The following is a 22,335-nucleotide window of genomic DNA, read 5'->3' on the forward strand; positions in this document are numbered from 1 at the left end:
GGGCTTGCCTCTGTGGGATAGGCAAGACAGCCAAACATTACGGCACGCATTCTTTCAGGATAGGGGCAGCTACCCAGGCATTACAAGAAGGTGCCTCAGCAGCACAGATCATGAAATTGGGAAGGTGGCTGTCTTCTGCTTATAAATGTTACTTACGCCCGGATGCAGTCCACTAACCTATCTCTTGGTCCAGGGCACTATTACCCACTGCGGATTGCTTTGGTGTTGAGACACAGCATTGTGCATAGGGCCAGCCAGTATGCTGCAGAATCCGGCTGGGGTCATCATCTGGGCCTGGAAAATCACCTGCGAGTTGTTTGGCACGGTTGCCATGGGGCGAAATGGAGCTCTCTGTTATCTATGGCTGCCCATGCTGTTCATCGTTGGGGAATTCCATCTGTGATCATCGTTCCACTTGGCGAGAATGACATTCCCAGAATAAAAGGTCGACAATTGATCAACACCATGAGAGAGGACTTGAATGTGTTGCAGCAGCAGTTACCTGGCACTGTATTATTGTGGTCCAAATTGTTGTCCCGGAGATCTTGGCAACGCGAAAATAAACCTGCATTTATCAACCGTGCGAAATGCAAAGTTAATCGTTCAGTAGTTAAAGTTGTGTTAAATTTGGGGGCTGGGTTGTTTGGCATCCAGATATTGACAGCCAGCTGGCTGCCCTTTACCATACTGATGGGGTTCATCTGTCCCAGTGGGGCTATGACTTATGGCTTGGCGACATTCATAGGGCTCTCCTTGAGTGGTTGCAGGATTTAGAGAGTTGGTGGGAATGTAGTAAGCTACGTCCTGTGGCGGGGTTTGCGCATGGCATTGAGCCAATTTTCTGGGGAGCCGGTGTGCGATCAGACTCCTCACAAGAAGTGGGGCCCCTTTAAAGGAGTGGTGGTAATGAGCATGTCTGGCAGTGCGCATGTCTGGGAGGAGGCAGGCCCAGGAGTGTCTTTTGAGACTCTGCCTGGCTTTCTCCTTCCTCTTTGCCAGGCAAGTAACCCACCCTCTCTTCCCCTGGTTAAAATGATGGGTTTTTATAGGTTATTGCTTGTTGTCACAGCGGGGTTTGTGCATGACATTGAGCCAATTTTCTGGGGAGCCGGTGTGTTCACAGCCAGTGACTCTTTCCATGCTGCGCCAACTCTCCTATGGGAGGAGTGTTTGTATAATAAATGCTGTGGCCAAAATTGTAAGCCAAAACACTGAGTCGCGTCTTCCTTCCGCTGAAACTGACCTCATGCCTGCCAACATGCTGCTGCTTCCAAATGCAGAAGTTAAACACACACACAACACTCCCCCCCCCAAATTGCATTCAATATATAAAATAAGAGAAGTTATAAGGTTTCAAGGTTTGAACTGCTGGTATACATTAAATAAGAAGAAGCTATGCTCTTCAAAGCTAACAGCAAAATGAAACATTTGTTAAGAAAATAAAAAATCTTTCACTAATGTTTTACAAGGAACTTACATAACCAAGAAAGTCATCCATCCCCAGTGTTTTGATGAGTGAGACAGGCAACGTGGTACAGCACTTGACCAGCCTTAGGTCCATTAGATCATGCTGCATTATTTCCATTTTAAACTGATTTAAGATCAAATTAATTATAAATGCTTGGTTAAGGGAACTCCCTACAAGAAAGTATTGAGTGACTACTTGTGCACTTGTTCCTTACTTGTTCTGAGCAGCAAAGCATGCCCTGCAGTTAAACTGCATTCAGATCTGACCATTAATAAACCTGTTTCTGCACGATTTTGGCAAACCCAGTACAGTATCAGCATCTGTGCAAAACAGACAAAAATAAGGTTGTGATTACTGTATCTCACCACTTTTTTGAAGGAATCAGAAATCAATGTAAGCATCTAGCTGCAGATTTTAAAAAATAACCCTGTATACATGCTCCTGCCTACTCTGCATATGGAGCTCTCCTATTCTGAGTCAGACTATCTGTCTAGTTCAATACTTACTGTTGAGACTGAGAGTTTGGTAGACACAGGCTACAAAATTCTTTGAAAACAAACAGCTCTTTATTGAATTCAACACCAACTCTAAACAACAAACAGCAAACAACAGAACTCCTCAAACTTATATACATCTCAGGCAGCCTTCCAAGTAATCTAATTGGCCCATAATGGAGCCCACGGATTGGTCCATTACTACAGTCTTGAGTTAGCCCCGACTGGTTAGCCCTGAAGTCTTTGTTTTTATATTGTCTTATTGCACAGAATGTCCACATTTATAACACCTACTCTTCTGAGTGGCAGCTGCTATCAGGATGTCAGGCAGCGAAAGGTTTTCCCAACATTTAAAACTGGAGAAAATAGGGATTGAATCTAGGATTTTTTAATGAGCTTTTATAAGGAGTCACAGCCACTTTCTCTCCATGAAACTACCTTAAGGTAAACGATCAGGCTTCCCTAATTGTTAAACAGTCAAATTATTTCATGTAATAGTTTATGCTAAATACAGCCATGCAAATAGGGACCAGGCTATTGTCAGAAATACAATCTTTATTTTCTGACCATTAGTGAATGAGTATGACAATTCAAGAAAAGATTAATTCTGAAGAAAGATTGAACTGCAGCACAGTAGGGTGAATAAGAAGGAAAGAGCCAAGGAAAAGGGCACCCCACCCTTCTCAGCCCTGCTTCCTTGAAGGAAGGAAGGAAGGAAGGAAGGAGGCAGAGGCAACCGTTTCCCTGTAACAGGTAGGGCTGGTGTCTCTTTCCATTTGCTGGATGAGACTGGGACTTGGGTGGGGGAGGCAATGCCTCCCCTGAATTGTTCATGACCCAGGTAGGCCAGACACCAACTCCTTTGTTCCATAATGGCTAATTCACCCTGTATAACCAAAACCAAAAAACGAACACAACCTAACCTTAACAGGTAGGAACTCAGAAGTTGAGCTGTACAATAAAATAATGTTAAAATGTTGATTATTTATTATAGCGCACAATTAATAATAGAATAAAAACTTCATAAAAACTATACAGAACTAACAGCACCAAATGTGTTTCGACCCTACTTGGTCTTCCTCAGTGGTCAGAACTGTGATAATACACTCTATATAAAATATTTATATTAAACTCATTATAAAGTGTAGATGAGTGGTTGAATGGGATCTGTAAATTATGGCTCCAAACAATATATGTAAATTTTAGACTTTTTGGAGACCACCTCCTATGACATATGCCTAGGGTTGCCACTTTTCGCTATTATATAATTCTGTGCTGAGAGTATATCTCATGTGCGTCAGAAAAAAAGTTAAAGAGAGTAATACGAAATACCTGATTGGTAGTTGCTTGCTAGACTTCTTTTACAATGAAAGGCGAAAGACCTGATAATTTTTGAATGTTATATTTGTTCTGCCACTGATTTCAAATGACACTCAGTGGAAGTACTTTTAGTTTGCTCAAGTATTAGGAGTTATTTACAATTCTGATTATAAATACAACTGGGCTGAAGAAAATGCCTCTGGAATAATTTTATTTAGAAATGTCCTTCTTGGATCTGTGTAAAGTAGACATTCCAATAGATAGTGTTGCAGATCTTCAACTACTGGGTTCCCACAAATACAGAGATGTTGTAAAAGAGGAATTTGAGCATATCGCCCAGTCAGAGCAGAGGAGGGCATTGACTGAAATCTCAAGGCTGAAAACACTACCCTTAGCTTGCTCACATTTATATTACCCAGATACAGGGCTCTGCTGTGATCTTTTTTAAGGGTTGTATCCTGTGGATAATTGCCAGATTCAGTTTTCAACCTTGATTTTGGTCAGTGTATCTGATGGGGGGGGGGAATAGTTGATGGCTATTCTCCAAAAACCTAAGCAGTCAAGGGGAAAAGCAGAAATTAAATTTGAACAGAATATTCATTGGAGTGTGGATATGTGTTAGCTTTGGGGGTTTTTTCCCCAGCAGGATGTATATTCTGTGTTCAAATGTGCATTGCCAGCTGTAACTACTAGAAGTTATTATGGATAACAGTTGAGTACAACTGAATTGGTACATACACCAGAAATACCTAATGAACAACATAAACAAGCAAAGTCTGAATGTTACAGGATGTTCTACGCTCATCTGCTGCCCTTCTCATGTTGTACATTCAAGTCAAGGCAACAAAATGGAATGGAAATTGTGAAGTAACCAGGAATATTGCATATGCATTAATGAATGGATCCAGAGTCAGAGAGTGTAGTGGTTAAAAGCGGCGACTTCTAATATGCCAAGCCGGGTTTGATTCCCCACTCTTCCACATGCAGCCGCCTGGGAGATCTGGGACTTGTCATAGCCCTGATAGTGCTGCTCTGACTAAGCAATCCTGTCAGAAGCTCTCTCTGCTCCACCTTCATCACAGGGTGTCTGTTGTGGGGAGAGGAAGGGAAGGTGATTGTAAGCTCTTTTGAGACTCCTTCAGGCAGTAAAAAGTGGGGTAATAAAACCAGCCTTCTTATTCACTATAATGCGTACTTCTTTATTTAAAATATCCATATCCTAACTGTCTAGGGTAGCCCAAAGCAGCTTACAGACATGACCAGATTCAGATTCAGAGTACGTTTATTGGCATAAAATTGCAATGCATAAAATGAAAATTTCAAACAGTTCCAGATGTAAAATCTATCGTAAAAGATTTTCATTTAAAATAGCCAGTAAGAACTTACTTTATAATAGTTGCTGATTCCCTCACATTTCATATCATTTTAATCCAGTGTTTCTTATGAACACAGCTGAATTTCAATTTCTTCAGGTAATTAGCTAATGGGCAACGATATACTTCAAACTTAGGACACACCAGAAATATATGGTACAACATGTCAGGGACACTATATCCATGTAAACCAGTGGTCCCCAACCTTTTTATCACTGTGGACCAGTCAACGCTTGATAATTTTACTGAGGCCCAGAGGGGTAGTCTTTTGCCGAGGGACGTTGGCGCTGCCTGAGCCCCTGCTCCACTTGCCTTCCTGCCGGCGCCCCTGACTTCCTTCTGTCTGCTGGGGGGCACTGCTGGGGGAGCTCCAGCCATGGTGACCGCTGGAGAGCACCAAAGGTGAGCTGGTGGAAGAGTGGCAGGGCAGGAGGAACCGTGGTTCAGTACCAACTGATCCATGAACTGGTTCTGGTCTCTGGACCAGGGGTTGGGGACCACTAATGTAAACAGTATTTTCCTCTGAGGAGGGATATTCAAAAATCTACCTCGGGTGACATTTGAGGGAAAGATGTTTAAGCAAGCTACTAGAAATGCTCTTAACTGGTGTGTCTCCAAAATTTGGAGATACATGGGCATGGATTTGTAAGTTAAGGGAATATCCCAGAAACTGGGAGAACATACACTGTTGTTAGAGGAGCCCAGAATCTGGGTATTCTGATCTTCTAGTCTCTGTGATATTAGTTTTAGTATCGTCCTTTCGTCTTGCATGCTAAGGGTTGAGATGTCCAGACCCATAATTTGAAGTTTCTATGACATTTTGCCCAGCCAGCTGAAAGAATAAGGGTCACTCAAAAGGTTAATTAACAAACTACCCGTTTGAGCATGGAAATGAATTTTTAACCAGTATTTAAAGGACTGAAACCAAGCCTGGGCTTCTAGACTCTGTTGGCCAAGTTCTGCGACAAGTGTATGATTTGCCACACAGTTTGGGACTCCTAGCAAATTTCTGAAAAAGAAAGATTGGATGTTCTCTAATTTATTATTAAATGCATCCATCCATATTGGGATTCCATAAGGAATCGGAGGAATTATTTTGGCATTGTAGATTTTAATGGCTGCTTGAAGGTTTTTGTTGCCTTTTTGTTGATAAAACTTGGCTAAATGGGACAACTGGCTTTTTGCAGATTTGATTGTTTTTTCTCTATGGTTGGCCCAACTGTTATTATAAGTAAAGTTTATGCCTAAATACTTGTAGTAATTGATCTGTTCTATATGTTTACCATTTATTATCCAGGAAAACTTATATCGGGTCTTTGCAAATACCATGATCTTTGTTTTTTCAAAGTTTATTTTCAGTTGATTGTCACTACAGTAATCTCTGAATGACTAGAGATAGCGTATAAGGCCAACTCGAGTTCTAGATAAGATAACTATGTCATTCGTGTATAAAAGAAGTGGAGTGGATCTTTTGCCAAGAATGGGGGAATGACCATTAACTTTGTCAAAATAGAAGGGTAAGTCACTTAAGAAAAGGTTAAATAACTGAGGGGCAAGGATGCAACCTTGTTTCACTCTTATGTTTATTTGGATTTTTGGTGTTAAATTTCCTTCAGCAGAATATTTGACTTGGCAGTCGTTGTTATGATGGAGCTGTTTTAAGAGAAATAGTAGATGCTGGTCTATTGTTTAATTTTATCCAGAGTTTCTCTCTGGAAACTGAGTCAAAGGCTGCTTTTAATTCAATAAAGGCAACAAATAATTTGCCCCTCTTAGGTTTCGTGTATTTCTGGCTTAAAAAAGCTAAAAGTACAATGAAGGTAGTGTATCCCTTCCTAAACCCTATTTGCTCTGGCTCTATGATGTAATTGTTGGATGTCCAGTTTATAAGATTAGTGGCCAGATAATTTGCAAAGAGCTTACCTACAGCTGACAATAAACTGATGGGGTGGTAGTTACTAGGAAGCTCAACTTTTCGTTTTTTATATATTGGGGTTATGATAGAATTTAGCCATGAATCTGGGATTAGTCCTGTTTGGTTGATTTTTGTAAACAGATGTGCTAGAGGCACAGCCCACCAGTCAGCATAATGAATAATCATGTCTGGAGGGATCCCATCTGGACCAGGTGACTTATGAGGTTCCAGAGATTTTATCAGTTCAGAAATCTCAGCAGGTTCAACGTTTGGTCAACAGGGAAAGGAAGAGGATTGTCCAATGGACAGTTGAGGGTCTAGTGAAGATGGTAATGTGAACAATGTGGAAAAATGGTCCATCCATTTGGAAACTGGAATAGGACATACAGTTTTATTTGACTTGTTAAGGCATTGTTCATAGTTCTCCAGAATATCCAATTATCAGATGAATTTGGTGCTTTGTTTAATGATTCCCAGTTTCTGTTGTGGAACTTGGATTTTTTTTTAGCAACAAGAGACTGGTATTCGGCTTTAGCTCTGAGATAGTGGGATTGGTTATTGAGAGATCTTGATTTATTGAATAGCATGCAATAGTGCCTTAATAGTTTCTTTTTCAATAAGCATTCTTTATCAAACCAAGTAGGGGTTGAGATGTTCTTATTGGGAGGTTTTGATAGGTGATTAAAAAAGCCCAATTACTGACTCATAGAGTTGCAAAATAGAGTTAATGGAGTCTGCTATAAGAAGCTTCTCAAATCTTGCATTTGGGGGGAATTTAAAAAGTAACCACTATGCCAAAATTCCCAAAGGTCAGTCCTCTCCCACACTCAACGAACATTCCACACCACAGGTTCTTGACACCCATATCTCCGCACCTCATTTGCCACCATGCCACCACAACCTCCCACACAACACACACATTCAACCCATGCCCTTACAGACTGGACAACTCCTCCCTTCCTCTTCCCACTGCCAAGCTCTAGTGCCTGTTGTATTCTTGGATACAACGGGCTTTGCCCCTAGTAAGCTATATTGCACAAAGATCACCAAGTTCTCCAATCCACATTAATGACTTGCCTATAGAAGACAATATATGTGCTATTTAAAAGCTGTCATATATTTACAAGCCCATTAAATAATAACACTCTTATGGTTCTTATAGATTGAAAGCTGATAGCCAAATGGCCTAATTAGGTTTCTTTTGCTCAGTCCTACACTCCCAAAATTCACACAGTGAGGAAATCCTTTCTATTATTTTTACTAGCAAGAAAGCCCATTGCAACAAGGAATGCAATGGGCACTAGGACCCAGGGGACACCGGCAGGTGCAGATCTCTCTCTCTCTTGCAGCAGGAGCCATAGGAGGTAATCAAGGCTCGTTTGCAGTTTGGGGCTCGTTTGCAGTTTGTCTCTGTCTGTCTCTCTCCCCCACAGCTAGGGGGGCTGGCAGAAGCACCTCCACAGCGCTAGCCACCAAGGCAGCTCCTCCACCTGGGTCCCTGATGGGCTTCGGCGCTGAAGTTGGAGTCATGGCGAAGAAAAGGTTGAGAACCACTGGGTTAGAGGTTGGGTTAGAACAGGTTTGCAATCATTTTCCTTACCACCATGCAATCAAAGCAATATGTGTTCTTTTTAACTGCCTCTGGCAATCCTTACAATTGTTCTCCCTAATATTTGGGAAAGGCCCCTGTGGGGAGAGCACTGTCTGGGACACATATGGTGTCCAGACTGTGCTTCCACCTGCACGGGCCAACTAGATTGGGCTGGCCCCTGGAGCTTCCACTTCCAGAAGCCAGCCGCGAGCTGCACAGACAGTCTTGTGGCCAGATGCTGCCTGGCCACCGAGAAAGCTGCTCCTCCACTGCCATGCCTTGGCTGCTGGCCCACCATACCCACCAGTGGCTGCAGCAGCCCAGCAGCCTCTGAAGACATTGGCCCACCCTCCACTAGGGCTACAGGCTCACCCACCATGCACCTCGATGCCCAGCTGCCTTGCCCTTGCTCCACCCACCAGCATGTCATGCTCCTCCAGCGCCGCATGCCAACCCGCCCACCTCTGCCCGCCTAGGCCCAGCCGCCAGCCACAACTCCAGGTAGGGCTGAAGCCTTCTCCTCTGCAGGGCCCTCCACTAGTGTCCAGTGCATTCCTCAATGCTATGGGCTATTTTCCTAGTCCATTCCATAATACAAACAAGTGAAAATACCCGGGAATTGATAGAGGCAAAGCTCCACACAGAGGAAGAGGACTAAGTAGAGAAGATGTTCCATAATTACCATGGAATTCCAGATTGTACTACTGCTTTCAAAGGGGACAAGAACCCCATATGTACAAGGGGCACTTGCTTCACCATTCATCTATTCTAATGGGTATCACAGAGTATGACAAAGTAATGTGAAAAATGCCACAGAGATTAAAGGACAGATTTTCACATTTCTAGTGCTGTATTTTACTAAATGAAAGACAGTTTCAAAAATAACAAACTGTTTTTTAAGGATTGTGAAAATTACTAGAGATGACAGGATATACCTGCATGCAATTACCAGCTGGTTCATGCTCATACGTTAGCCTTTTAATATGGCTGACATTATCATTCTTCTCTTTCTCATTATTCTTAGTGACAGGTGAACAATATAAAATGTCCAATTGCTGGAGGATATATATCCTTCTCTTACAGACTGGGTTTGATGATTTAGTGCTGGCAAACATATCTATGGAAACTAAATAGATATGCTAATCTAAAAAGATTTAGATGGTGGAAGGAGCCATCAATATGTCAAGTTGTTAAAGTTTCTTCCTCTCTTGTTCTGCTGCTGAGATTCCCCCTTTTTTTTCTTCCTCCACATATACCTAATACGTTGCATCCAGAGCTGAAATGGATTTCCTAGAATACAGTGAAAATATCCAGGTTTGCTATGGTGATGCTGAATTTTGCCAGAAACATATTTTACAGGACCCAATCACCTGGCCCATTGGAGTCATGCCAGATATCTGTGAACATCTGCTGACGAAGTTCACATTGGTTTTTTTTTCCAAAACTGCTCATATGGAAAGACACTGAAGATTTCAATCAATTGGCAGCCATTAGCACCATTAGTCAAACTTAGCACTACTTAAAGGGTAGAGTTTTATTAAAATGTAGCATTTATTTATGACTAGTTTGTAAGTTTTGTGACTGATTGTCTTTTTTTATTATTATCTTCTCAGTGGACCAGCTACGGAACAAGAACTGGTGCACACTAGACCTCTATTGGGTTATTTGAAACCAGATGTGTAAAAAAAATAATAATTACGTACTTTTAGGAAGAAATACAGTGAAGCAATGTATTGAACTCTCCTAAGCAAATCAATAAACAATTGCACCAAGGATGAAAAAAATCAGCTCCCTGTTCACAACTGGGAAATAGGATATGAGTTGAACAGCTGGGTGTTCTACCAACCCTGATTTTCTCTTCTCTCTTCCTCTGAGTAAGTTAACAATTTTGAACTTAGTTCTACTCCTAGATTTATGTTGTCTGCCCCAAGTCCATCTTGGCTAAATTTGTTTTATAGCCATTTTAAGAGCTAGCAACGCCATGCTTTGGAGAAAATGATGTCAAGACTTTCTTGAAGCTATGTTAACAAGTGGCCAAAACCCTTGGTGTGGGACTGCTTTACTGATGGACATCTGCATACTCTCCCATTAGCTGGGGGGACAGGGGTCTACAAAGTCTGGCACCTATCTAGTTATATCACTGTAAGCTCATCAGAAAGGGCAAGTCTTCCTGTTATCAAATAGCAAAGTGGGCTTTATTATTTTTAGTGTCCTTGCTTAAATATCTTCTCCCAACCTGACTCAAGCCCCTACCTTGCCAGTCTGTTTTGTCCACTCTGCCTAGATGCAACCACTTTCTGTTACCTCTCTGGAAAACTTCCCTTCCTAACTTAATCAAAGTCAGAAAACCCATAGTTTCTCACCCTGGACTCATCATGAATTTCTGGATTTCATAGTTATTACTTTTATGTTCTGTTTTGCTAGCTCCTAAAAATATGGATGCACTGCTAGCCAAAATCATACCCCTCTGATAGCTCAGAGAATAGCCACTCTTCTTGTCTGGAAGCAGCAAAGATTATTATTTCTTTGGGACAATTGGAAACTATTAATAATGGTCTCTATCCAGCTCAATGGACTAAGTTTCGGAAAACTCTCCCCTCCCCTTCCTTGCAACCCTCTCTCTCACTTCCCCTCATTGCCAATCCCTGGACTGTTTCCACATGAGGTATCTGCCTCTGGACAGCATCTGGTTGCTGGTGGGTTTTATGATGTTGTCTGCATCCGAAGGCTGTCCAGGTGCTAGCTCGTGTTTTGACCAGATTTGCCTTAGGATGAAGGAAATTATCAAAACTGGATTTGCCACTTTTTTATCTCACATCCCATTGGTGAGCATCCAGGGGCAATCCTGTATAGAGGAAGAAACACACAACAGTCTCAGTAATATTGTCCCACCCTTGCACCCACTCTCTGCTCTCCATTTCCTGCTCCAAGTATGTTTCTTTTTATAAAAATGGCACAGTGTAATCTTAAGTCAAGTTTCTTTTTATGTGAGACAAGACCAAAAGATGAGCCTTGCAGTTGTCTTATTTTACAGCTTTACCAGGCCAAAAGCCCGTTGCACCCAGGGATGCAACAGGTGCTAGCGGCGGCAGGCAAGGATGGCTGCACCATCACCCTACCTGGATAGGGCACCAGCTATGTGGTGGATCAGTGGGCTGCATGCCACAGAGCTGCCTGCCTCTGGGGCTGGGGAGGGCATGGTGGGACCAGCATCCTGCACAACATCCTTGGGTGTGGTGTGCATGGCATGGAGGAGTTCCCCGGCATCCAGGCTGGAGGCAGGCGCCAGAATGGGGCTGAGGCCTCCCATACACACCATTGAGGGGGGCACTGTAGGGGGCTTGGAGAAGGGTAAGGCAGAGTGGGCCCCATCTTGAACACCTAACAGCGAGGTTAGGATGGCAGTCTGTGTTAGGGGAAGGCAGCTCTGAGCGGGAAGCTTGCTTGGTGAGCCTGGCAGGGCTGAGGTGGGGGAATTCCTATGCCAGCCTGATTGGAATTGGCAGCAGCTGCTGGGCCAGAGATGGGTGGAGGGTGGGAAGGAAGGAAAGAAGAAAAAGTGCGTGCATTGGGGTGGTGACCAAAGGCATGAGGGGGGGGGATGCTCCAGCATTTTAGAGAGGAGTGCCTGGCAGATGGAACTTTTCCCAGGGCCACCTGCAGTGGGGCAAATCTCCCTGAGACATCCTTCTCCTCTCCCCTGGAGTGGTGGACCTGGCTGGGTAGCACAGGGCCGTTCTCCTGGGTGGCTGGGTAGGGTGTTACATGACCACCATCCTCCGCTGGTGAGTTTCCCAGCTGGCAAGCTGGTGGGCGGCTGGAGCGGTCGGCCGGGCTGGGTGGCAGGGGCCTGGTGCCCTCTGTGGTCAAGGAGCAACTGGCCAGGAGGCTGCAAGTGTGCCTTGTGGTTGGCTTCTTGGGGTGGGCTCTCTATTGGCCAGCTAAATCCCAAATTGGCCAGTGCAGTGGAAGCAGTAGCCAGACACCCAGATTTGTCCCAGACACCAATCCTCCCATAGACCGTTTATGCACTGGAGGTTTCATGCTGGTCTGCAGGCTGGAGTTTTAGTCATGGCAGGTTGCCCCACCTCTTCCTGCACTCACATGGGGGAGCATTTGGCCTGGTGAACCTCATCCATCCCCTATCTGTGCTCCTGATAGGTGGGTAGGGCAGTGAAGTTCCCAGTGCATAAACGATCATAGTGGCACTTCCAAAATATTAGAGAGCCACTATGGTTAAGATAGGGCGGGCACTGCATGAGAACATCATACTCACCCCATTGGCGCATGGGTATGGGCTCAAGATGCCTTAAAAGGCTTCACATGGACCATTTATGCACTGGAGGTTTCATGCCAGACTGCAGGCTAGAGTTTTAGTCATGGCAGGTTGCCCCACCTCTTCCTGCACACACATGGAGGAGCATTTGGCCTGGTGCACCTCACCTGCCCCCTATTTGTGCCCCTGCATGGGAGCTGGGGAAGTGAAGTTCCCAGTGCGTAAATGGTCATGGAGGCCCTGCCTCTTGCACCATGCTCACTGCCCGAGCAGATCCTCTCCCACCACCCTGTTTTGTTGGCTGTTAAAGTTATGTCTGTGTGGCCACTGGATGCCTTTATATTGCATTTTGTCACAGCTGGCAGTTTTGGCATGGTATGAAGCCTGTTTGGGGGGAGTTTGGTCTGCACATCGGACTCACCAGGTTGGGGACCTCCCTACAAGATGGCAGATCCGCAAGCAGGGCCGACCTGGCTGGGGAGGCTTGGGGCTCTCAGTGCCAGGTAGCCCGGAGTGGGACAAAAAAGGAAGTGAGTGCCTCTCCTTGGCACCCCAGGGCTTACAGTGCCAGGTGTCTAGGGTAGGGCCAAGGGAAGTTGGTGCTTCCTCTTGGCACCCCAGGTGGATACTTCCCTATGGTGGGAATCCAGGAGCATGGAGTCCCGCATTCCTGGCAGGGGAACAGGGTATGTCCCAGGGCACAACTGGTTCTTCCCTTGGGCAAGATCCCAACAGCAAGGAGACCTGTGTTCCCAGCAGGGATCTGGACAGGCTCCAGGGCAATACTGGGGTCCGGGTTCTTGTGGTCTTCTGACTACAAGTCAGACTCCCTCTCCCATGCTGTACCAACACTCCTGTGGAGTATTAATAAAGCTGTGGCCTTGTTTAAGCCAACAGAAATGTGTGCGTGTCTTCCTTGACCCCAAAATGACCTCCTGCAAGTCAATGTGTGTGTGGGGGGTGGGGTGGGGGGGACTTTGTTAACACTCTACAATATGAAATCACAAATTCTGAAACACAAGGTGATCATCTAAAGCCTGTTGTTTTGCTCAGAGAGATTTAATACAAAATGAAGTTTTCATGTAAATTATTGTTCAATAATTTGTAAAGTTGTTTGGAAAGTGGCAGTGGCTTTCTGAAGAATAATGTGATAATTATTCACCTGTGATAACATTGGATGGCCTATACAGATTAATTTCAGTTCAATCATTTTGAAAGTTCTACTCTCCCATGGCATATAAAATGTTTTTGATTAGGAGGCAAATGATATTTTCATCATTATGAATTTTCTCACAGAAATAGCTAGAGGATTTGAGTTTGTGCCTGGGCTGTTAAATTATTGTGGCAGTATTGCAAGGCCACATTAAAAATACAGCACAGTATAAATCTCCTTTCATATGAGAAATCTTTATACTACTACGTTGCTATGAGCTCATTATGCTGCAATCAAATTGGAGCATGCTTACAGTTTTTGAAATAGGAAATGCCAACAAAAAGCCTTCCTAGTAATCCCTATATTACATATATGAAAATTTCAAATGTTTGACTCGCAATGTGGATTTAAGGTGCTCTATCACCATCAGATGTGTATGTAAATGGTGAGGGAAGGTGGCATGGTATAGCCTGATCTTGTAAGATTTCAGATGCTAAGCAGGCTGGTATTTGGAAGGGAGGACACCAAGGAAGAATCTACAGAGGAAAGCAATGACAAACCATTTCTGCTTCTCACTTACCTTAAAAATTCCTTGGTGGGACCACCATATGTCAGAATAGGCATGTTATATGCTTCGGTTCAGAAACCAGGACACTGGGAATTCATTTCAGCTCTTTATTGTGGTCCCAATATGGTGGTACAAGAAGCAACTGAACTAAAATTGAACTATCTAAACCCCACAAGAACCTAAATTTATATACAAATGCAGCTCAAAAGATCTTCTCACCAGCACCCGCTGTTTTTTTTTTTTTTTTTTTACTTTTATGGAATAGTTTTATTTAGGTGATCTCTGCCAAAAACAAATTGCTAGAGATCAGGATGAATTTATAATTTTACAGTACAAGTAATGGAGAGCATTTTGATTGTGAAGCCCAGCCACCTTAATGGTCCATGGTGCTACTATGGTCCACTCATTTAATGCTCATTTTCATAACCCGTTGGGAGAAGGTTGGTCCGAGGATTATGGAATAAAGTATGATTCCCGTCGCCCCAAGGGAAGGGCTTGGTCCGGATACGGAGGTGAGAATAAGGAATGAACTCTGGCCTTTCATGTTCATGCTGAGCCTTCAGGTAGCAGTTCAGCATGCAGACACCAACTCCAGGGAGAGCAACCGCAAAGGTCAGGATCTTCCAAGTACGGGTGCTCGAAGCTTCTCCATGGCCCCTTGCTGCAGCCGCTGACAGCTGCCGTCTCAGTCCTGCTCTGGGAGCCCCGGTTGCAAGTCGCCGAGAAAGGTTGAAAAGAGCCACGGCCATACTGCCCCTACGACCAGAGCAAGGACACTAGTCAACAGGCCCAACCGGAACTGGAAATGCGGGAAGAGACACACTATTGATCTATTTTGCTTTGAACTGACTTTATCTGCCAATCACATTCACAGGATTATGATCCTGCCTTGAAACTCAAGCTTATCCTCAGCAGGACTACAAAAGGGCATGTACTGGGAAAATGTAGTTCTTTCTGGTTTGTGTAGTGCAACTGCTGTGCCATGGGATTGCCAAGGGCTTTTCCGCACCCATTAAAAATAGTGAAATGTTTATCTTTTATTGTCGTTATATTCTGCCTCCTCCGTATGATGTCACCAACATGCAGCATCTGGGCAGTAAATGGTTGGCTACATCCTCCATTTTAAAGTGCTAGTTGGTGATTCCCAAAAAGTGGATTCAATAACCTATATAGCACTATCAAATGGAGCGAAACCAGCAGCCAACCAGCTAAAGAAAGGTATGGAGGCGAAGAAGCACTATCTCTGCCTCTAATGCCCTGCCCTCACACCCACCTCCCTTTCCCTTCTTCCAGGGATGGGAGTTTTTAAGTTGTAATACAAAGCATGCCTCTCTAAAGTCCCCACCCCCAAAAAAATCAGAAATGAGATTCATTTTTAAAAGTTATATGCATATGCATTTAAACAGAGAACTATGTTTTTTTTTAATTAGCAGGCATCATGGGACCTTTAAAACATGGAGAAAGGGGATTGGATGCCTGGATTGATAGGTGGGAAAGAGTCCCATGTAATGTGTGTTGCTCTCTTCTGCCATTTCAAACATCACTTGTGGAGGGTGAAAAGCATGAAAAGGAAGCAGAGAAGAGTGAGGCAGGAAAAAGGTGAGGAGGGACCAGGAGGCATGATTATATTTAGCGTTATGCCATTCAGCTGGCAGCTATTTTTACAGATGTGCGGAAATGCCCCAAGGGTTGGACATGACTGAATGGCTGACAACGAAAATCATGGAGAGCCCAGTTTATGAGCCACAAACTGTAATGAAATTGTAGTTTCAGTAGTCACAGGCTGGACTCCAGGAGAGCAAAATTTAACATATTTAAGGAGCTGGAAGTCCAAGAAGATTGGGAGTTTCTCAAAAGTCAAATAGTGAAGGCACAATCACAGACAATTCCCTTGAGTAGGAAAACTGGGAGGAACCTAAAGAAACCAGGATGGCTCCATAAACAGCTTTCAAAATAATTGAGAAATAAAAAGACAGATTTAAGAAACTGAAGCAGGACCTTAAGTTCTGTAGTTCAGGAGGGCTGAACTGCTCAATTCCTATTTCTCAGTTTTTTCTTGTGATGGGAATCATGCTCACCATGGCAAAATCATTTGACGTGATGATGAATGGGTGTTGAGGCCAGGGATCACTCTAGGGGTAGTACATAAACACCTAGTTTCTTTAAACGAAAACAAATCCTTTAGGCCAGATGAATTGTATCCAAGGATACTAAACTTGCAGGTATGATTTCTGAGCCTCTGTCCATTATTTTTGACAATTCTTGAAGAACGGGTGAAGTGCCAGAAGACTGGAGGTGGGCAAATGTTGTTCCCATCTTCATGAAGGGGGAAAAGGAGGATCCAGGTAACTACTGACCCATTAGCTTGACATCTATAGCTGGCAAAAATTTTACAACAAACAATTAAGCAGTTGGTCCTTGAGCAGCTAGAGCAGATGGCTGTAACTACTGAGAGTCAAGCATGGCTTTCTCAAGAAAAAGTAATGTCAGACTAACCACATCCCCTTTTTTAGTAAGATTACCTTACTAGATCAGGGGAATACTGTGGACATTGTTTATCTTGATTTCAGTAAACTTTTGATAAGATTCCACGTGATATTCTTATTGACAAGTTGGTAAAATGTGTTATGGATCCTATTACTGTTAGGTGGATCAAGAATTCGCTAGAAGATCACACCTAAAGGGTGCTTTTAAATGGTTCATCACCTTCTTGGAAAGGAGTGACAAGTGGAGTGCCTCAGGGATCTGTCCTGGACCCTGTGTTGTTCAAGGTATTTATAAAATATATGGATGAAGGAATAAAGGGGGTACTTATTAAATTTGCAGATGACACTAAGTTGGGAGGAGTAGCAAACACAGCAAAAGAATCAGAATACAGGATGATCTTGACAGGCTAGAAAATTGGTCTAAAATGAATAAAATGAATTTCAATAGTGAGCCTCTTGTGGCGCAGAGTGGTAAGGCAGCAGACATGCAGTCTGAAAGCTCTGCCCATGAGGCTGGGAGTTCAATCCCAGCAGCCGGCTCAAGGTTGACTCAGCCTTCCATGCTTCCGAGGTCGGTAAAATGAGTACCCAGCTTGCTGGGGGGTAAATGGTAATGACTGGGGAAGGCACTGGCAAACCACCCCGTATTGAGTCTGCCATGAAAACGCTAGAGGGCGTCACCCCAAGGGTCAGACATGACACAGTTCTTGCACTGGGGATACCTTTACCTAAACATAACATTCTTCATTTAGGTAGGAATATCATATACATTACTATAGGATGAGCAAGATTTGTCTTGGCAGTAGTATATGTGAAAAGGATCTGGGGATCTTAGTAGACCATACACTGAATTGTTACCCGAGAGGTAGCCCATAATGGAAGTGTGCCTGTCACAGAGATACCTTCATGCACAGAAGCCCATGACTGGACTCTGAGCAGGTTGGCACACACAGAAACCAGCCTGGCAGAGACTGACTATGGAGTCAGTAGAGCCCCTTAAGAAACCTAGGAAGCCAGGCTAAGTCTCCATCTTGTTTGGGCTTCACTAGATTTCTTACATTTCCTCCCTGCCCAACTGACTGAGCTAAATGTGCATGTTATCTAAATCACCCACCCCCCAGCCAAAGACCATTAGACTATCTACAGGAAAGGAATATCCCTTCAAGGTACTAACTGCAACTTCTTTTGTCTCTCTTGTCCAGTGTAATTTCTGTCTAGCAGCATCTCTTATCCCCAAATGTCTTCCCCCAGTCCTTCCTGATAAAACAAAGACAGGGCCATTAGCGACACATTACACCTAGCCAAGGTATTGTTCTACTTGATGAGATTACTCCACACCTCCCACTCTAGTGACCTCACAGTTCAAACCCACCTATCAGGTACTCATAATATCAGAGACCAATCAACAATCACGGACCTCCCAGTGGGCAGTCTCTGGGGCTGGCCCGGGAATTTCAAACACTATATCAGACCTTGCGCACACCGTGTGTGTGTGTGATGTCCACACCCGGCATCCTGTCCACCCCCTGATGTCGTCAACCCTGTGTCTGGGCTGCTTGGATCCAAGAAAGGTGCAGTATCTTGAACTTGTCCCCCTGTAGAACTTAGTGTAACTTGTCCCCCTGTAGAACTTAGTGTATGTATGTTTTTGCTTCTGTGTGTGTTTTGAATGTAACCCTGATCTTTTCCCCAAATAAATCCCCTGAGTGTAAGCTTTTATCTTCTTCATTTAAGAAGGGTTTCTTCCAGGGAAAGGACCCCGTAAAAATTGGTAGTAAAGATCCTGTGTTACCCAGCCTCTTGCTATCCCCAGCAATTTGGGTAACAGAATATGAGTCAGCAGTGTGACTTGGTGGCTAAAAAAGCAAACAGGATTTTGGGCTATATTAAAAGAATTATACTGTCCAGATCATGCACGGCGATGTTGCCACTTTGCTCTGGTAAGACCTGTACTGTGTACAGTTTTGTGCATCCCAACTGAAGAAAGATGTAGACAAACTGGTGCGTGTCCAGAGGAGGATTGTGAGGGGTTTGGAAACCAAATCATATGAGGAAAGGTTGAGGGAGTTTGGTCTGTTTAGCCTGGAGAGGAGATGCCTGAGAGGGGATCTGATAACTATCTTCAAGTATTTAAAAGGCTGCCATGTAGAGGATGGAGCAGAGTTGTTCTTTCTTGCCCCAAAGGGATGGACCAAAACCAATGGGTTGAAATTAATTCAAAAGAATTATCGGCGAAACATCCGGAAGAAATTCCTGATGGTTAGAGTGGTTCCTCAGTGAAACAGGTTTCCTAGAGAGGTGGGGGGGGGGGGTTCTCCTTTGGAAATTTTAAAGCAGAGGTTAGATAGTCATCTGAGAGAAATGCTGATTTTAATAGCTTAGGCAAATTGTGAGTGGGCGGACAGGAAGGAATGTGTCAGTGGTTGTGTCTTGTGACCCTTCCTTCCTTGCATACACAGTTAATTGTTGATCTTCACTGTGGAATGGTAGGTGAATTTCTTCCAGGCCTGGCTGGATTCTGGAGATTTTTGGTGTGGGGATAACTTGGGTATAAAATCAGGGTCATTGTGGCTGTGCAGGTAGTTGTGAGTTCCTGTATAGTGCAGGGGGTTGTACTCGATGACCCAGGAGGTTCCTTCCAACTCTATGATTCTATGTCTCTAGTAGGTGATGGCTGATTCAATATAAGGCAGTTTCGTGGGTTTCATGTTAGGGGTTGAGGATCTTCCTCGCTACTTGTTGCGTTGACCCCTATATTGGGAAACCAGATATAAATTTCTGGTTGCCATTTCAACCAATCTAACTGCATGAATGACTGAGAATAAAATATTATTCTTTCTCACAGATGTAGAGCCATATGTTACACACATGGCAGTTCTTTATGCTCTGACAATGAAGAAAACACATATAGATGTGGTGTCTGAAAGCTAAGGTCTATCATTTTGTAATGTGTTTTGACTGATGTTTGGCATTATATCTTAACTAGAATTTAAGCCCGTTGTATGGAAAATACAGCGGGTGCTAGCAGGCAGTGGGAGGACATGGAAGGCCCCCCCTGGGGGGCTGTAGGAGGGAGGGAAGGAAGTAAGGAAGGCAGGGAGAAAGGGAGAAAGACAGAGAGACAGACAGACAGAGAGAGAGGGGGGGAGAGGGAGAGATAAAGTGAAGCCCAGGGGTGAGTGGGGGCCGCGGGGGATGGGGGCGGGGTAGAGAGGGGTGTGTGCATGCGTGTAGGGGGTCGGGGAAGTGGCAGCAGAGCATGGGGCGAGTGGGGGGCCCATGGGGGATGGAGGCGGGGTAGAGAGGGGTGGGTGCATGCATGTCTGCGATGCGGTGGGCCTGTAGCCGAGCCGAGGCATCTCCACCCGGGCGGCTTCTCCTGGAGGCCATGGGCTCGGGGCCTACCTTCCCTCTCGGCCACCAGTGCTTGAATGGCGGCTGTGGGGCAAAGATGGGCCACGTTGGGGGGTGGGTTGGTTTAAACCTGCCCATGCTATATAAGAGCCCTAGCTGCCATCTAGCATCCAGAGATTGGTCACACATGTATTATCTTGTTTTTACTGCATTGTCTGCTACAAGAGTCAGTTTGCAGCCAGCTCTGTCACCTTGGGATTGTCACAGTTGTCTCAGAGCTCTCTCAGCCCCACCTACCTTGCAGGGTGTCTGTTATGGGGAGAGGAAGGGAAGACAATTCTGTGCTTCTTTGAGACTCTTTTGGGTGGTACAAAAACCAGCTCTTCTTTGTAATTCTACTTCCTGCATTACTTATAGAATATCTTGGTTGACAGTTTTTGGCATCATTTTCCGATTGTTGGTATCATTTTCTAATTCTGTCATACTAGTTCTATGGCATTGTTCACTGGATGTTTTATAGTCTCTGATGGTATCATTTTATATTCTATAATAAAATCTATCTTGAGTCTCAGTGGGAAAGTCAGGCTATAAATATACCTCTGTTACTTCTGATTGGACTCCCCCCTCCCCGTACTTGTAAGACCAAATATCCCGACATGTACCTTTTTGGAATTGGGTACAATAGAACAGGCACAACATATAACTACTTCACCCATATCCCCTTCCATGAGAACTGAAGGAATGCAGGAGATCTTCAAAGGAAACAGAATGAGCAGATAACAAGATACTAAAGGCTGTGTTCCAGAGACAGGGAAGATGGATGGGGGGAAGGTGTGAAAGGAAGAAGGAAGCAAAGGGAGCTGGGTGTAATAAACTATCTGGATCTACATATTATTGTTGTTGTTGTTGTTATTATTATTATTATTATTATTTAATTAAAATTCAATTTATATCCGACTGCTCCCAGCAAACCATCTTTCATTGAGTTACAGATAACCCCCCCATAAAAACATCAATATAATAACCACTTTAAAAATATCTCCAGTGGCAACAATCTCCGCTCTCCACAGCCACTGAGGCTGCCTTCCAGTGTCCAAAACGGGCCTCCAGGTGCTGGTTACCCACCAACAGCAATGGACGGCTTCCCACCAACAGGATGGAGATCTCTTCTGGGGGGGGGGGAGATCTTCCATGCCCCAGAAGATTACTGACTGTAGACCAGCCTGAAGAGTGCCCTCTTACTGGCCCTGCAGAATGGCAAAAGCTCCAGCAGGGTCCTCAGCTCTTCCAGGAGCTTCTACCACCAGGTTGGGGCCAGGACCAAAAAAACCCTGGTCCTGGTCGAGGCCAGGTGAACTTCATGGGAGCCAGGAATAACCAACAAGTTCCTGCCCACAGAGCATAAAGCCCTGCAGGTAGCATAGGATGATAGGCAGTCCTTCAGATACCTGGGTCCCAGACCGAGAAGGGCCTTGAAGGTTAAAACCAAAACCTTGAACCTGATCTGGGCCATAACTGGTAACCAATGCAGCTGCCTTAGCACTGGCTGGACATGGGCCCTCCAAGGTATTCCAATGAGGATCTAGCAGCTGCAATTTGCACCAGCTGCAATTTCTGGGTCAGGGACAAGAGCAAGCCCACATAGAGTGAGTTACAGAAGCCAGTTCTGAGGGTGGCCATCACATGGATCACCATGGCTAAGTGCTCAGAAGACAAGTAGGGTGCTAGTAGCCTCCCCTGACGAAGGTGATAAAATGCCTAGTGGGCTACCTTCGTGATCTGCACCTCCATGGACAAGGTGTCCAAAGTCATCCCCAAATTTCTGGCCAGGGGCATGGTGTTCAGTTGCATCCCAGCCAGTTTGGGCAAGCATGCTTCCTGTCCTGCCTCCTTTCTACCCAGCCATAGGACCTCTTGGAGGAGTTGAATTTCAGGCAGCTCTGCTTGAGCCATCCAGCTACAACTTACAAACATCTGGGCGGAAGCCTGGCCATCCATGAGGAGCTAGAACTGGGTGTCATCTGCATACTGATAACAGCCCAGTCAAACTCCATACCAGCTGAGCCAGAGGGTACATAAAGATGTTGAAAAGAGTGGGGGAAAGCACCGCTCCCTGCAGGACCCTACAAGGGAGCTGAAAGGGATGCAATAGCTTATCCCCCACTACCACCCTCTGTGTCCAGCTCTGAAGGAAGGAGCACAGCCCATATCCCTGCTCCGGTGAGGCAGTGAGCCAACAACCCGTGGTCGACCACATCGAATGCAGCCAACAGTTCTAGCATGACGAGGATGGCTGAACCACTCTGACCCAGCTGGCAATGGAGATCATTCATCCGG

The 22,335-nt window shown here is 44.6% G+C and overlaps 1 pseudogene; it reads right to left on the bottom strand.

Annotated features, from left to right (window-relative positions):
- Positions 1–14,565: 14,565 nt before the first annotated feature.
- Positions 14,566–14,907, bottom strand: LOC143831190 (cytochrome c oxidase subunit 6A1, mitochondrial pseudogene; annotated as a pseudogene).
- Positions 14,908–22,335: the final 7,428 nt, after the last annotated feature.

This window comes from Paroedura picta, chromosome 3 (assembly GCF_049243985.1).
Source record: "Paroedura picta isolate Pp20150507F chromosome 3, Ppicta_v3.0, whole genome shotgun sequence".
NCBI lineage: Eukaryota > Metazoa > Chordata > Lepidosauria > Squamata > Gekkonidae > Paroedura > Paroedura picta.